Below are 13676 nucleotides of genomic sequence, written 5' to 3'. Positions count from 1 at the left end.
TGAAATTTGAAAGACGCCTGAACAGGGACTTGAACCCTGGACCCTCAGATTAAAAGTCTGATGCTCTACCGACTGAGCTACCCAGGCCCTCTCCAGAAAAAAGTTTGTACATTTTTTAAGATTCTCTTCCTATTCATCGACCTGTACCCTAAGATATGCTGCTTTCTTTATGTCACTGTGCAAACTCAAAATCAAAGTCAACACTGTCTGCCAGCACAATGAGGTGTCAGGTTACATCTCTTTTTTAACTCTATGCATAGGAAAATGGGAAAGAGCAGTGTTGAGCACTCAGCCCAGTGAAAAGCTATCAGACTTGTGCAGTTACAAGCAGGTGGAGCTGCAACATCAAGCAATTGATTTAGCTTTCTCCAAAGCTGAATTCACATACGTACAGCTCAGTACTGATGTTTATTGTCTTTCATAATGTTGATGCCACATGTGCTACAGAGAAAAGTAGAACTCACTTTGGTTCTGCTTGCTTTTTATGGGAAACATATGTTCCTGCTTAATATCACTGTACAATGCCAAAATCAAGCAAAGCATCGTGCATTCAGTTTGGACATATTCAAATGTATCTTTTCCTATCTAGAAGAAAAGCAACATTTTTATTTTTTAATAACAAATGAGTGAACTAAGCATGTAACTTAACTTAAAGTACAAGCTGAAATTTAAACAAAGTGATAGGATGAAATTTAAAAAACGCCTGAACAGGGACTTGAACCCTGGACTCTCAGATTAAAAGTCTGATGCTCTACCGACTGAGATACCCAGGCCCTCTCCAGAAAAAAGTTTGTACATTTTTTAAGATTCTCTTCCTATTCATCGACCTGTACCCTAAGATATGCTGCTTTCTTTATGTCACTGTGCAAACTCAAAATCAAAGTCAACACTGTCTGCCAGCACAATGAGGTGTCAGGTTACATCTCTTTTTTAACTCTATGCATAGGAAAATGGGAAAGAGCAGTGTTGAGCACTCAGCCCAGTGAAAAGCTATCAGACTTGTGCAGTTACAAGCAGGTGGAGCTGCAACATCAAGCAATTGATTTAGCTTTCTCCAAAGCTGAATTCACATACGTACAGCTCAGTACTGATGTTTATTGTCTTTCATAATGTTGATGCCACATGTGCTACAGAGAAAAGTAGAACTCACTTTGGTTCTGCTTGCTTTTTATGGGAAACATATGTTCCTGCTTAATATCACTGTACAATGCAAAAATCAAGCAAAGCATCGTGCATTCAGTTTGGACATAATCAAATGTATCTTTTCCTATCTAGAAGAAAAGCCACAATTTTTTTTTTTAATAACAAATGAGTGAACTAAGCATGTAACTTAACTTAAAGCACAAGCTGAAATTTAAACAAAGTGATAGGATGAAATTTGAAAGACGCCTGAACAGGGACTTGAACCCTGGACCCTCAGATTAAAAGTCTGATGCTCTACCGACTGAGCTACCCAGGCCCTCTCCAGAAAAAAGTTTGTACATTTTTTAAGATTCTCTTCCTATTCATCGACCTGTACCCTAAGATATGCTGCTTTCTTTATGTCACTGTGCAAACTCAAAATCAAAGTCAACACTGTCTGCCAGCACAATGAGGTGTCAGGTTACATCTCTTTTTTAACTCTATGCATAGGAAAATGGGAAAGAGCAGTGTTGAGCACTCAGCCCAGTGAAAAGCTATCAGACTTGTGCAGTTACAAGCAGGTGGAGCTGCAACATCAAGCAATTGATTTAGCTTTCTCCAAAGCTGAATTCACATACGTACAGCTCAGTACTGATGTTTATTGTCTTTCATAATGTTGATGCCACATGTGCTACAGAGAAAAGTAGAACTCACTTTGGTTCTGCTTGCTTTTTATGGGAAACATATGTTCCTGCGTAATATCACTGTACAATGCCAAAATCAAGCAAAGCATCGTGCATTCAGTTTGGACATATTCAAATGTATCTTTTCCTATCTAGAAGAAAAGCAACATTTTTATTTTTTAATAACAAATGAGTGAACTAAGCATGTAACTTAACTTAAAGCACAAGCTGAAATTTAAACAAAGTGATAGGATGAAATTTAAAAGACGCCTGAACAGGGACTTGAACCCTGGACTCTCAGATTAAAAGTCTGATGCTCTACCGACTGAGCTACCCAGGCCCTCTCCAGAAAAAAGTTTGTACATTTTTTAAGATTCCCTTCCTATTCATCGATCTGTACCCTAAGATATGCTGCTTTCTTTATGTCACTGTGCAAACTCAAAATCAAAGTCAACACTGTCTGCCAGCACAATGAGGTGTCAGGTTACATCTCTTTTTTAACTCTATGCATAGGAAAATGGGAAAGAGCAGTGTTGAGCACTCAGCCCAGTGAAAAGCTATCAGACTTGTGCAGTTACAAGCAGGTGGAGCTGCAACATCAAGCAATTGATTTAGCTTTCTCCAAAGCTGAATTCACATACGTACAGCTCAGTACTGATGTTTATTGTCTTTCATAATGTTGATGCCACATGTGCTACAGAGAAAAGTAGAACTCACTTTGGTTCTGCTTGCTTTTTATGGGAAACACATGTTCCTGCTTAATATCACTGTACAATGCCAAAATCAAGCAAAGCATCGTGCATTCAGTTTGGACATATTCAAATGTATCTTTTCCTATCTAGAAGAAAAGCAACATTTTTATTTTTTAATAACAAATGAGTGAACTAAGCATGTAACTTAACTTAAAGCACAAGCTGAAATTTAAACAAAGTGATAGGATGAAATTTAAAAGACGCCTGAACAGGGACTTGAACCCTGGACCCTCAGATTAAAAGTCTGATGCTCTACCGACTGAGCTACCCAGGCCCTCTCCAGAAAAAAGTTTGTACATTTTTTAAGATTCTCTTCCTATTCATCGACCTGTACCCTAAAATATGCTGCTTTCTTTATGTCACTGTGCAAACTCAAAATCAAAGTCAACACTGTCTGCCAGCACAATGAGGTGTCAGGTTACATCTCTTTTTTAACTCTATGCATAGGAAAATGGGAAAGAGCAGTGTTGAGCACTCAGCCCAGTGAAAAGCTATCAGACTTGTGCAGTTACAAGCAGGTGGAGCTGCAACATCAAGCAATTGATTTAGCTTTCTCCAAAGCTGAATTCACATACGTACAGCTCAGTACTGATGTTTATTGTCTTTCATAATGTTGATGCCACATGTGCTACAGAGAAAAGTAGAACTCACTTTGGTTCTGCTTGCTTTTTATGGGAAACATATGTTCCTGCTTAATATCACTGTACAATGCAAAAATCAAGCAAAGCATCGTGCATTCAGTTTGGACATAATCAAATGTATCTTTTCCTATCTAGAAGAAAAGCCACAATTTTTTTTTTTAATAACAAATGAGTGAACTAAGCATGTAACTTAACTTAAAGCACAAGCTGAAATTTAAACAAAGTGATAGGATGAAATTTGAAAGACGCCTGAACAGGGACTTGAACCCTGGACCCTCAGATTAAAAGTCTGATGCTCTACCGACTGAGCTACCCAGGCCCTCTCCAGAAAAAAGTTTGTACATTTTTTAAGATTCTCTTCCTATTCATCGACCTGTACCCTAAGATATGCTGCTTTCTTTATGTCACTGTGCAAACTCAAAATCAAAGTCAACACTGTCTGCCAGCACAATGAGGTGTCAGGTTACATCTCTTTTTTAACTCTATGCATAGGAAAATGGGAAAGAGCAGTGTTGAGCACTCAGCCCAGTGAAAAGCTATCAGACTTGTGCAGTTACAAGCAGGTGGAGCTGCAACATCAAGCAATTGATTTAGCTTTCTCCAAAGCTGAATTCACATACGTACAGCTCAGTACTGATGTTTATTGTCTTTCATAATGTTGATGCCACATGTGCTACAGAGAAAAGTAGAACTCACTTTGGTTCTGCTTGCTTTTTATGGGAAACATATGTTCCTGCTTAATATCACTGTACAATGCCAAAATCAAGCAAAGCATCGTGCATTCAGATTGGACATATTCAAATGTATCTTTTCCTATCTAGAAGAAAAGCAACATTTTTATTTTTTAATAACAAATGAGTGAACTAAGCATGTAACTTAACTTAAAGTACAAGCTGAAATTTAAACAAAGTGATAGGATGAAATTTAAAAAACGCCTGAACAGGGACTTGAACCCTGGACTCTCAGATTAAAAGTCTGATGCTCTACCGACTGAGATACCCAGGCCCTCTCCAGAAAAAAGTTTGTACATTTTTTAAGATTCTCTTCCTATTCATCGATCTGTACCCTAAGATATGCTGCTTTCTTTATGTCACTGTGCAAACTCAAAATCAAAGTCAACACTGTCTGCCAGCACAATGAGGTGTCAGGTTACATCTCTTTTTTAACTCTATGCATAGGAAAATGGGAAAGAGCAGTGTTGAGCACTCAGCCCAGTGAAAAGCTATCAGACTTGTGCAGTTACAAGCAGGTGGAGCTGCAACATCAAGCAATTGATTTAGCTTTCTCCAAAGCTGAATTCACATACGTACAGCTCAGTGCTGATGTTTATTGTCTTTCATAATGTTGATGCCACATGTGCTACAGAGAAAAGTAGAACTCACTTTGGTTCTGCTTGCTTTTTATGGGAAACATATGTTCCTGCTTAATATCACTGTACAATGCCAAAATCAAGCAAAGCATCGTGCATTCAGTTTGGACATATTCAAATGTATCTTTTCCTATCTAGAAGAAAAGCAACATTTTTATTTTTTAATAACAAATGAGTGAACTAAGCATGTAACTTAACTTAAAGTACAAGCTGAAATTTAAACAAAGTGATAGGATGAAATTTAAAAAACGCCTGAACAGGGACTTGAACCCTGGACTCTCAGATTAAAAGTCTGATGCTCTACCGACTGAGATACCCAGGCCCTCTCCAGAAAAAAGTTTGTACATTTTTTAAGATTCTCTTCCTATTCATCGATCTGTACCCTAAGATATGCTGCTTTCTTTATGTCACTGTGCAAACTCAAAATCAAAGTCAACACTGTCTGCCAGCACAATGAGGTGTCAGGTTACATCTCTTTTTTAACTCTATGCATAGGAAAATGGGAAAGAGCAGTGTTGAGCACTCAGCCCAGTGAAAAGCTATCAGACTTGTGCAGTTGCAAGCAGGTGGAGCTGCAACATCAAGCAATTGATTTAGCTTTCTCCAAAGCTGAATTCACATACGTACAGCTCAGTACTGATGTTTATTGTCTTTCATAATGTTGATGCCACATGTGCTACAGAGAAAAGTAGAACTCACTTTGGTTCTGCTTGCTTTTTATGGGAAACACATGTTCCTGCTTAATATCACTGTACAATGCCAAAATCAAGCAAAGCATCGTGCATTCAGTTTGGACATATTCAAATGTATCTTTTCCTATCTAGAAGAAAAGCAACATTTTTATTTTTTAATAACAAATGAGTGAACTAAGCATGTAACTTAACTTAAAGCACAAGCTGAAATTTAAACAAAGTGATAGGATGAAATTTAAAAGATGCCTGAACAGGGACTTGAACCCTGGACCCTCAGATTAAAAGTCTGATGCTCTACCGACTGAGCTACCCAGGCCCTCTCCAGAAAAAAGTTTGTACATTTTTTAAGATTCTCTTCCTATTCATCGATCTGTACCCTAAGATATGCTGCTTTCTTTATGTCACTGTGCAAACTCAAAATCAAAGTCAACACTGTCTGCCAGCACAATGAGGTGTCAGGTTACATCTCTTTTTTAACTCTATGCATAGGAAAATGGGAAAGAGCAGTGTTGAGCACTCAGCCCAGTGAAAAGCTATCAGACTTGTGCAGTTACAAGCAGGTGGAGCTGCAACATCAAGCAATTGATTTAGCTTTCTCCAAAGCTGAATTCACATACGTACAGCTCAGTGCTGATGTTTATTGTCTTTCATAATGTTGATGCCACATGTGCTACAGAGAAAAGTAGAACTCACTTTGGTTCTGCTTGCTTTTTATGGGAAACATATGTTCCTGCTTAATATCACTGTACAATGCCAAAATCAAGCAAAGCATCGTGCATTCAGTTTGGACATATTCAAATGTATCTTTTCCTATCTAGAAGAAAAGCAACATTTTTATTTTTTAATAACAAATGAGTGAACTAAGCATGTAACTTAACTTAAAGTACAAGCTGAAATTTAAACAAAGTGATAGGATGAAATTTAAAAAACGCCTGAACAGGGACTTGAACCCTGGACCCTCAGATTAAAAGTCTGATGCTCTACCGACTGAGCTACCCAGGCCCTCTCCAGAAAAAAGTTTGTACATTTTTTAAGATTCTCTTCCTATTCATCGATCTGTACCCTAAGATATGCTGCTTTCTTTATGTCACTGTGCAAACTCAAAATCAAAGTCAACACTGCCAGCACAATGAGGTGTCAGGTTACATCTCTTTTTTAACTCTATGCATAGGAAAATGGGAAAGAGCAGTGTTGAGCACTCAGCCCAGTGAAAAGCTATCAGACTTGTGCAGTTACAAGCAGGTGGAGCTGCAACATCAAGCAATTGATTTAGCTTTCTCCAAAGCTGAATTCACATACGTACAGCTCAGTACTGATGTTTATTGTCTTTCATAATGTTGATGCCACATGTGCTACAGAGAAAAGTAGAACTCACTGTGGTTCTGCTTGCTTTTTATGGGAAACATATGTTCCTGCTTAATATCACTGTACAATGCCAAAATCAAGCAAAGCATCGTGCATTCAGTTTGGACATATTCAAATGTATCTTTTCCTATCTAGAAGAAAAGCAACATTTTTATTTTTTAATAACAAATGAGTGAACTAAGCATGTAACTTAACTTAAAGCACAAGCTGAAATTTAAACAAAGTGATAGGATGAAATTTAAAAGACGCCTGAACAGGGACTTGAACCCTGGACCCTCAGATTAAAAGTCTGATGCTCTACCGACTGAGCTACCCAGGCCCTCTCCAGAAAAAAGTTTGTACATTTTTTAAGATTCTCTTCCTATTCATCGATCTGTACCCTAAGATATGCTGCTTTCTTTATGTCACTGTGCAAACTCAAAATCAAAGTCAACACTGCCAGCACAATGAGGTGTCAGGTTACATCTCTTTTTTAACTCTATGCATAGGAAAATGGGAAAGAGCAGTGTTGAGCACTCAGCCCAGTGAAAAGCTATCAGACTTGTGCAGTTACAAGCAGGTGGAGCTGCAACATCAAGCAATTGATTTAGCTTTCTCCAAAGCTGAATTCACATACGTACAGCTCAGTACTGATGTTTATTGTCTTTCATAATGTTGATGCCACATGTGCTACAGAGAAAAGTAGAACTCACTTTGGTTCTGCTTGCTTTTTATGGGAAACATATGTTCCTGCTTAATATCACTGTACAATGCAAAAATCAAGCAAAGCATCGTGCATTCAGTTTGGACATAATCAAATGTATCTTTTCCTATCTAGAAGAAAAGCCACAATTTTTTTTTTTAATAACAAATGAGTGAACTAAGCATGTAACTTAACTTAAAGCACAAGCTGAAATTTAAATAAAGTGATAGGATGAAATTTGAAAGACGCCTGAACAGGGACTTGAACCCTGGACCCTCAGATTAAAAGTCTGATGCTCTACCGACTGAGCTACCCAGGCCCTCTCCAGAAAAAAGTTTGTACATTTTTTAAGATTCTCTTCCTATTCATCGACCTGTACCCTAAGATATGCTGCTTTCTTTATGTCACTGTGCAAACTCAAAATCAAAGTCAACACTGTCTGCCAGCACAATGAGGTGTCAGGTTACATCTCTTTTTTAACTCTATGCATAGGAAAATGGGAAAGAGCAGTGTTGAGCACTCAGCCCAGTGAAAAGCTATCAGACTTGTGCAGTTACAAGCAGGTGGAGCTGCAACATCAAGCAATTGATTTAGCTTTCTCCAAAGCTGAATTCACATACGTACAGCTCAGTACTGATGTTTATTGTCTTTCATAATGTTGATGCCACATGTGCTACAGAGAAAAGTAGAACTCACTTTGGTTCTGCTTGCTTTTTATGGGAAACATATGTTCCTGCTTAATATCACTGTACAATGCCAAAATCAAGCAAAGCATCGTGCATTCAGTTTGGACATATTCAAATGTATCTTTTCCTATCTAGAAGAAAAGCAACATTTTTATTTTTTAATAACAAATGAGTGAACTAAGCATGTAACTTAACTTAAAGTACAAGCTGAAATTTAAACAAAGTGATAGGATGAAATTTAAAAAACGCCTGAACAGGGACTTGAACCCTGGACCCTCAGATTAAAAGTCTGATGCTCTACCGACTGAGCTACCCAGGCCCTCTCCAGAAAAAAGTTTGTACATTTTTTAAGATTCTCTTCCTATTCATCGATCTGTACCCTAAGATATGCTGCTTTCTTTATGTCACTGTGCAAACTCAAAATCAAAGTCAACACTGCCAGCACAATGAGGTGTCAGGTTACATCTCTTTTTTAACTCTATGCATAGGAAAATGGGAAAGAGCAGTGTTGAGCACTCAGCCCAGTGAAAAGCTATCAGACTTGTGCAGTTACAAGCAGGTGGAGCTGCAACATCAAGCAATTGATTTAGCTTTCTCCAAAGCTGAATTCACATACGTACAGCTCAGTACTGATGTTTATTGTCTTTCATAATGTTGATGCCACATGTGCTACAGAGAAAAGTAGAACTCACTGTGGTTCTGCTTGCTTTTTATGGGAAACATATGTTCCTGCTTAATATCACTGTACAATGCCAAAATCAAGCAAAGCATCGTGCATTCAGTTTGGACATATTCAAATGTATCTTTTCCTATCTAGAAGAAAAGCAACATTTTTATTTTTTAATAACAAATGAGTGAACTAAGCATGTAACTTAACTTAAAGCACAAGCTGAAATTTAAACAAAGTGATAGGATGAAATTTAAAAGACGCCTGAACAGGGACTTGAACCCTGGACCCTCAGATTAAAAGTCTGATGCTCTACCGACTGAGCTACCCAGGCCCTCTCCAGAAAAAAGTTTGTACATTTTTTAAGATTCTCTTCCTATTCATCGATCTGTACCCTAAGATATGCTGCTTTCTTTATGTCACTGTGCAAACTCAAAATCAAAGTCAACACTGCCAGCACAATGAGGTGTCAGGTTACATCTCTTTTTTAACTCTATGCATAGGAAAATGGGAAAGAGCAGTGTTGAGCACTCAGCCCAGTGAAAAGCTATCAGACTTGTGCAGTTACAAGCAGGTGGAGCTGCAACATCAAGCAATTGATTTAGCTTTCTCCAAAGCTGAATTCACATACGTACAGCTCAGTACTGATGTTTATTGTCTTTCATAATGTTGATGCCACATGTGCTACAGAGAAAAGTAGAACTCACTTTGGTTCTGCTTGCTTTTTATGGGAAACATATGTTCCTGCTTAATATCACTGTACAATGCAAAAATCAAGCAAAGCATCGTGCATTCAGTTTGGACATAATCAAATGTATCTTTTCCTATCTAGAAGAAAAGCCACAATTTTTTTTTTTAATAACAAATGAGTGAACTAAGCATGTAACTTAACTTAAAGCACAAGCTGAAATTTAAATAAAGTGATAGGATGAAATTTGAAAGACGCCTGAACAGGGACTTGAACCCTGGACCCTCAGATTAAAAGTCTGATGCTCTACCGACTGAGCTACCCAGGCCCTCTCCAGAAAAAAGTTTGTACATTTTTTAAGATTCTCTTCCTATTCATCGACCTGTACCCTAAGATATGCTGCTTTCTTTATGTCACTGTGCAAACTCAAAATCAAAGTCAACACTGTCTGCCAGCACAATGAGGTGTCAGGTTACATCTCTTTTTTAACTCTATGCATAGGAAAATGGGAAAGAGCAGTGTTGAGCACTCAGCCCAGTGAAAAGCTATCAGACTTGTGCAGTTACAAGCAGGTGGAGCTGCAACATCAAGCAATTGATTTAGCTTTCTCCAAAGCTGAATTCACATACGTACAGCTCAGTACTGATGTTTATTGTCTTTCATAATGTTGATGCCACATGTGCTACAGAGAAAAGTAGAACTCACTGTGGTTCTGCTTGCTTTTTATGGGAAACATATGTTCCTGCTTAATATCACTGTACAATGCCAAAATCAAGCAAAGCATCGTGCATTCAGTTTGGACATATTCAAATGTATCTTTTCCTATCTAGAAGAAAAGCAACATTTTTATTTTTTAATAACAAATGAGTGAACTAAGCATGTAACTTAACTTAAAGCACAAGCTGAAATTTAAACAAAGTGATAGGATGAAATTTAAAAGACGCCTGAACAGGGACTTGAACCCTGGACCCTCAGATTAAAAGTCTGATGCTCTACCGACTGAGCTACCCAGGCCCTCTCCAGAAAAAAGTTTGTACATTTTTTAAGATTCTCTTCCTATTCATCGATCTGTACCCTAAGATATGCTGCTTTCTTTATGTCACTGTGCAAACTCAAAATCAAAGTCAACACTGCCAGCACAATGAGGTGTCAGGTTACATCTCTTTTTTAACTCTATGCATAGGAAAATGGGAAAGAGCAGTGTTGAGCACTCAGCCCAGTGAAAAGCTATCAGACTTGTGCAGTTACAAGCAGGTGGAGCTGCAACATCAAGCAATTGATTTAGCTTTCTCCAAAGCTGAATTCACATACGTACAGCTCAGTACTGATGTTTATTGTCTTTCATAATGTTGATGCCACATGTGCTACAGAGAAAAGTAGAACTCACTTTGGTTCTGCTTGCTTTTTATGGGAAACATATGTTCCTGCTTAATATCACTGTACAATGCAAAAATCAAGCAAAGCATCGTGCATTCAGTTTGGACATAATCAAATGTATCTTTTCCTATCTAGAAGAAAAGCCACAATTTTTTTTTTTAATAACAAATGAGTGAACTAAGCATGTAACTTAACTTAAAGCACAAGCTGAAATTTAAATAAAGTGATAGGATGAAATTTGAAAGACGCCTGAACAGGGACTTGAACCCTGGACCCTCAGATTAAAAGTCTGATGCTCTACCGACTGAGCTACCCAGGCCCTCTCCAGAAAAAAGTTTGTACATTTTTTAAGATTCTCTTCCTATTCATCGACCTGTACCCTAAGATATGCTGCTTTCTTTATGTCACTGTGCAAACTCAAAATCAAAATCAACACTGTCTGCCAGCACAATGAGGTGTCAGGTTACATCTCTTTTTTAACTCTATGCATAGGAAAATGGGAAAGAGCAGTGTTGAGCACTCAGCCCAGTGAAAAGCTATCAGACTTGTGCAGTTACAAGCAGGTGGAGCTGCAACATCAAGCAATTGATTTAGCTTTCTCCAAAGCTGAATTCACATACGTACAGCTCAGTACTGATGTTTATTGTCTTTCATAATGTTGATGCCACATGTGCTACAGAGAAAAGTAGAACTCACTTTGGTTCTGCTTGCTTTTTATGGGAAACATATGTTCCTGCTTAATATCACTGTACAATGCCAAAATCAAGCAAAGCATCGTGCATTCAGTTTGGACATATTCAAATGTATCTTTTCCTATCTAGAAGAAAAGCAACATTTTTATTTTTTAATAACAAATGAGTGAACTAAGCATGTAACTTAACTTAAAGTACAAGCTGAAATTTAAACAAAGTGATAGGATGAAATTTAAAAAACGCCTGAACATGGACTTGAACCCTGGACTCTCAGATTAAAAGTCTGATGCTCTACCGACTGAGATACCCAGGCCCTCTCCAGAAAAAAGTTTGTACATTTTTTAAGATTCTCTTCCTATTCATCGATCTGTACCCTAAGATATGCTGCTTTCTTTATGTCACTGAGCAAACTCAAAATCAAAGTCAACACTGTCTGCCAGCACAATGAGGTGTCAGGTTACATCTCTTTTTTAACTCTATGCATAGGAAAATGGGAAAGAGCAGTGTTGAGCACTCAGCCCAGTGAAAAGCTATCAGACTTGTGCAGTTACAAGCAGGTGGAGCTGCAACATCAAGCAATTGATTTAGCTTTCTCCAAAGCTGAATTCACATACGTACAGCTCAGTACTGATGTTTATTGTCTTTCATAATGTTGATGCCACATGTGCTACAGAGAAAAGTAGAACTCACTTTGGTTCTGCTTGCTTTTTATGGGAAACATATGTTCCTGCTTAATATCACTGTACAATGCAAAAATCAAGCAAAGCATCGTGCATTCAGTTTGGACATAATCAAATGTATCTTTTCCTATCTAGAAGAAAAGCCACAATTTTTTTTTTTAATAACAAATGAGTGAACTAAGCATGTAACTTAACTTAAAGCACAAGCTGAAATTTAAATAAAGTGATAGGATGAAATTTGAAAGACGCCTGAACAGGGACTTGAACCCTGGACCCTCAGATTAAAAGTCTGATGCTCTACCGACTGAGCTACCCAGGCCCTCTCCAGAAAAAAGTTTGTACATTTTTTAAGATTCTCTTCCTATTCATCGACCTGTACCCTAAGATATGCTGCTTTCTTTATGTCACTGTGCAAACTCAAAATCAAAGTCAACACTGTCTGCCAGCACAATGAGGTGTCAGGTTACATCTCTTTTTTAACTCTATGCATAGGAAAATGGGAAAGAGCAGTGTTGAGCACTCAGCCCAGTGAAAAGCTATCAGACTTGTGCAGTTACAAGCAGGTGGAGCTGCAACATCAAGCAATTGATTTAGCTTTCTCCAAAGCTGAATTCACATACGTACAGCTCAGTACTGATGTTTATTGTCTTTCATAATGTTGATGCCACATGTGCTACAGAGAAAAGTAGAACTCACTTTGGTTCTGCTTGCTTTTTATGGGAAACATATGTTCCTGCTTAATATCACTGTACAATGCCAAAATCAAGCAAAGCATCGTGCATTCAGTTTGGACATATTCAAATGTATCTTTTCCTATCTAGAAGAAAAGCAACATTTTTATTTTTTAATAACAAATGAGTGAACTAAGCATGTAACTTAACTTAAAGTACAAGCTGAAATTTAAACAAAGTGATAGGATGAAATTTAAAAAACGCCTGAACAGGGACTTGAACCCTGGACTCTCAGATTAAAAGTCTGATGCTCTACCGACTGAGATACCCAGGCCCTCTCCAGAAAAAAGTTTGTACATTTTTTAAGATTCTCTTCCTATTCATCGATCTGTACCCTAAGATATGCTGCTTTCTTTATGTCACTGTGCAAACTCAAAATCAAAGTCAACACTGTCTGCCAGCACAATGAGGTGTCAGGTTACATCTCTTTTTTAACTCTATGCATAGGAAAATGGGAAAGAGCAGTGTTGAGCACTCAGCCCAGTGAAAAGCTATCAGACTTGTGCAGTTACAAGCAGGTGGAGCTGCAACATCAAGCAATTGATTTAGCTTTCTCCAAAGCTGAATTCACATACGTACAGCTCAGTACTGATGTTTATTGTCTTTCATAATGTTGATGCCACATGTGCTACAGAGAAAAGTAGAACTCACTTTGGTTCTGCTTGCTTTTTATGGGAAACATATGTTCCTGCTTAATATCACTGTACAATGCAAAAATCAAGCAAAGCATCGTGCATTCAGTTTGGACATAATCAAATGTTTCTTTTCCTATCTAGAAGAAAAGCCACAATTTTTTTTTTTAATAACAAATGAGTGAACTAAGCATGTAACTTAACTTAAAGCACAAGC

At 37.9% G+C, this 13676-nt stretch overlaps 14 non-coding genes across 14 annotated transcripts; all 14 read right to left on the bottom strand.

Moving 5' to 3' along the window:
- Positions 1-14: 14 nt before the first annotated feature.
- On the bottom strand, positions 15-87 carry TRNAK-UUU (transfer RNA lysine (anticodon UUU)). Its single transcript has one exon. It is a non-coding gene; the product is annotated as a tRNA-Lys (tRNA).
- A 1299-nt stretch (positions 88-1386) lies between these two features.
- TRNAK-UUU (transfer RNA lysine (anticodon UUU)) lies at positions 1387-1459 on the bottom strand. The gene has a single exon. It is a non-coding gene; the product is annotated as a tRNA-Lys (tRNA).
- Positions 1460-2758: 1299 nt separating this feature from the next.
- TRNAK-UUU (transfer RNA lysine (anticodon UUU)) lies at positions 2759-2831 on the bottom strand. Its single transcript has one exon. It is a non-coding gene; the product is annotated as a tRNA-Lys (tRNA).
- A 613-nt stretch (positions 2832-3444) lies between these two features.
- Positions 3445-3517, bottom strand: TRNAK-UUU (transfer RNA lysine (anticodon UUU)). The gene has a single exon. It is a non-coding gene; the product is annotated as a tRNA-Lys (tRNA).
- A 1985-nt stretch (positions 3518-5502) lies between these two features.
- Positions 5503-5575, bottom strand: TRNAK-UUU (transfer RNA lysine (anticodon UUU)). The gene has a single exon. It is a non-coding gene; the product is annotated as a tRNA-Lys (tRNA).
- Positions 5576-6188: 613 nt separating this feature from the next.
- Positions 6189-6261, bottom strand: TRNAK-UUU (transfer RNA lysine (anticodon UUU)). The gene has a single exon. It is a non-coding gene; the product is annotated as a tRNA-Lys (tRNA).
- A 609-nt stretch (positions 6262-6870) lies between these two features.
- On the bottom strand, positions 6871-6943 carry TRNAK-UUU (transfer RNA lysine (anticodon UUU)). Its single transcript has one exon. It is a non-coding gene; the product is annotated as a tRNA-Lys (tRNA).
- Positions 6944-7552: 609 nt separating this feature from the next.
- TRNAK-UUU (transfer RNA lysine (anticodon UUU)) lies at positions 7553-7625 on the bottom strand. The gene has a single exon. It is a non-coding gene; the product is annotated as a tRNA-Lys (tRNA).
- A 613-nt stretch (positions 7626-8238) lies between these two features.
- On the bottom strand, positions 8239-8311 carry TRNAK-UUU (transfer RNA lysine (anticodon UUU)). The gene has a single exon. It is a non-coding gene; the product is annotated as a tRNA-Lys (tRNA).
- Positions 8312-8920: 609 nt separating this feature from the next.
- Positions 8921-8993, bottom strand: TRNAK-UUU (transfer RNA lysine (anticodon UUU)). Its single transcript has one exon. It is a non-coding gene; the product is annotated as a tRNA-Lys (tRNA).
- Positions 8994-9602: 609 nt separating this feature from the next.
- TRNAK-UUU (transfer RNA lysine (anticodon UUU)) lies at positions 9603-9675 on the bottom strand. Its single transcript has one exon. It is a non-coding gene; the product is annotated as a tRNA-Lys (tRNA).
- Positions 9676-10288: 613 nt separating this feature from the next.
- On the bottom strand, positions 10289-10361 carry TRNAK-UUU (transfer RNA lysine (anticodon UUU)). Its single transcript has one exon. It is a non-coding gene; the product is annotated as a tRNA-Lys (tRNA).
- Positions 10362-10970: 609 nt separating this feature from the next.
- TRNAK-UUU (transfer RNA lysine (anticodon UUU)) lies at positions 10971-11043 on the bottom strand. Its single transcript has one exon. It is a non-coding gene; the product is annotated as a tRNA-Lys (tRNA).
- Positions 11044-12342: 1299 nt separating this feature from the next.
- Positions 12343-12415, bottom strand: TRNAK-UUU (transfer RNA lysine (anticodon UUU)). Its single transcript has one exon. It is a non-coding gene; the product is annotated as a tRNA-Lys (tRNA).
- Between the last annotated feature and the right edge of the window lie 1261 nt (positions 12416-13676).

The sequence above is a fragment of the Ranitomeya variabilis genome, chromosome 1 (genome assembly GCF_051348905.1).
Source record: "Ranitomeya variabilis isolate aRanVar5 chromosome 1, aRanVar5.hap1, whole genome shotgun sequence".
Taxonomy (NCBI): Eukaryota; Metazoa; Chordata; class Amphibia; order Anura; family Dendrobatidae; genus Ranitomeya; species Ranitomeya variabilis.
This window is presented reverse-complemented; position numbering and strand designations above follow the sequence as displayed.